The following is a 2,905-nucleotide window of genomic DNA, read 5'->3' on the forward strand; positions in this document are numbered from 1 at the left end:
TACCAGGTAAAACTAATAATAAGGACACCTTTATAGCATTGAGCAGAAAATCTCTGAGCAAAGATGGCAGATTTTAAGAAAAAAATATTGTACGCTTTTTATGTTAGACAACTCTTAAAGTTCTTCACACTTACGCCTCTCGGTCTTTCATTTTCTTCATTTGACAAATATTTTTCCCTCTTTCGCTCCTCTTCTATCGCTTAATCTTCTTTAAATCCTTCTCTACCGACTTCTGACCTTTTGTTTTTCTCTTTCAGCTATCGGATGTAAGTCGTTGAAGCCTTCAAGCTCGGTCAAATATCTTAATTTCTCGTATCTCTTTCACCTACCGATTAAACTCATTGAACTCTTTCTCTACCGGCTTTTTAACTCTTATCTAAGCTCTCTTAAGACATTTTAATCCTTCGGCTCTCGATTGTGAGTCCTTGAGACTCTGAAACTCGGTAAAATATTAAAAACGGAATAATTTTATGATCTGTTTTCATTCTACATATGATCACAGGAGTTCAAAACTCAAAAAACGGTAAATTATGCAATATTTTTTTTCATGGTTTGCTATTGATATTTAGTTTTCATGAAGCAAGCAATAATATGAAAAACCGTCAACAAAACATAGTCGAAACGTTTGATGCCTCCGTTAGACCCCTTCTATCCGTCACTCCTTAGCTTATGTACTTATGTACACTCATGCTGTGCGCCACTTGTTTGTTTGCATTATAACTGCGCTTTACGATTTACGTATACTTGTAATTATAATGAATTTTTCCAAAGCAACAATAAGTGCAACAAATAAAAATAATCGCTTTCAACTTGAAAAAAAGAATTTATAAATCGAAATTCAAATCAAAAGACGCGCAACATCGATGAAATTGCAAAGCACCCCTGCCCACCAGCTACTTCCTGTCCAGCCAACCGCAGTGGTGCACAACAGAATGCGCTGGAGTATGCTGTTTACTTTGCTTTCCAATTACTTGCCACATAACTGTAAAATACAAAATTTCTTCATTTCTTTTTTTTCATTTCTGTATTTCGTGCGGCTGACTGTTTACTTCACGCCACAGATTTATTCACTCGAATTAATGAACAGCGCCGTGCCTTGCCACATCATCGTCATCGTCGACGGAATCGACTGCGAGTTGAAGAAAATTACGCGCTTTTTCGTCCTTTCAACTTTTCATACGCCACTTTTGTTGTTATTGTTTTATTTGCATTTCGCCGTTTGTTTTTGTCGTTCTCGTTGTTATTGCTGTTGTTGTTTTGGCTTGTTCATATTGTTGCTGCCGGCTGTTATTGATACGTCTCATTAGTTGCAAACGAATGCCTTTTCAAGTGGTCCGTCGGTCGCGCATTCGCCGCGCCCGTCACTCTTTACCTTTTACGCGCTCATTCACATCAAGTGCGGCAACAACAACAACAACTGTAAGCGTATTTTGAAGTTTCCTCCATTTCTTCTTTCTTATTTCCTGCACTGCTTTCACTTAGCTCTATTCTTCTGAAAAAATGCTGAGCAATGCCAAGCTTGAAAAGCATGAAAAGAACTCGAACTTGTTGTTTGGATTGAGTTGTGGGGTGTAGCTTGGTTAGGATCTAACCAGGCGTAAAATTAAAAAACAAGCGTAAATTCATTTTTTACATTCGATAAATTGAATGTAACATTGATGTGCTTTAAAGATTTTCTAAAGTGAATGGAATTGAATATGGAACAAAATATGCCAGGGACTTGCTGAAGTGCTGAGCTCCACTCTGTAAAACTATATCTTGAATTTAACCAACCTGTATTTGAGGAATATCAAGCACCGAAAATCTCATCAGTTTACAATTGTGGAAGTTGTCTGGATAATTCCATAGGCTCTCCGAAAACTTTAAAGCTCTCGTAATGAATATATTCTTTATAGACATGAACTTAATACAAATTGAATTCACGGTCATAGCTTGATTTTCTTATGTATGTATCTTTAATAGGTTTCGTACGAAAGATAGCTTGTAAGTTTCCTGTGTCTAGCTCCAACATATCTATCTCCCATTCCGGGGATAAGCTTCAATATCTAAACTAATCGAATATAACCGCAAACTACTTAAGTTCATTGAAAACTCCAACCCCAAGCTCTCTGAAAGGTATCAATAGCATAAAATTGTGCTCTCCGTCATGGCTTGCTTGTATTGTATTTTGGAATAGGTCTTAAGAGTAGACCGTAAAGTACCAGGAAATTGTTTGAAAGCAAAATCAAGCCAGGAAAACAAATATTTTCCATAATATCTTCCACTTAGATAAGGAAGACTTCTTCTTGACCTTACCAACCATAGGATAACCATAATTCGCACAAGTAAGGCACCTGCTTATACGAACGCGCCCTGGTCTTATGAAATTCTGTGGGCGTTATCATAAATCGAGTAAGTTTATAAAGAAAAAGATATAATTAAGTTAGGAAAGGTAATAAAGTATAAGCATTTTGCCACTGACCGTTTGCTGTTGCGGTATTTTCAAGGGCACAAACGGGTCTGGCATGACCTCGATATACCATGTTACACTATATAAGCTAAAAAATAGGTAGCCCAGATAAGACTTCGAGTTAGATGCGCAGCACCTATTTTACAATCACCAACCTCCTAAAGTACTGTTTCGAATTTAATTTGAACTTTTGCAAATTTCTTCATATCATTAAGTGAAATTTCATTAAGGTAATCAGTCAACGCCTGCCAGACAACCAAGTAGGTATTAACTACTGCGCCGCCGACACTCATTAAATTTAATATCCTTAAGCTTCCTACTCATACTCTGACTCCCTATACTCCCCAATTAAATTAGGACGCGGAGTTAAATGCGCCGCTTAATTACAGCGGCTTTGCGCATGGATTTCAACGGTTCATTGCTAAAATCCGCAATCTTTTCACCCAGTCGGGTTGA

This window comes from Bactrocera oleae, chromosome 6, assembly GCF_042242935.1.
Source record: "Bactrocera oleae isolate idBacOlea1 chromosome 6, idBacOlea1, whole genome shotgun sequence".
In the NCBI taxonomy this organism is placed as follows: Eukaryota; Metazoa; Arthropoda; class Insecta; order Diptera; family Tephritidae; genus Bactrocera; species Bactrocera oleae.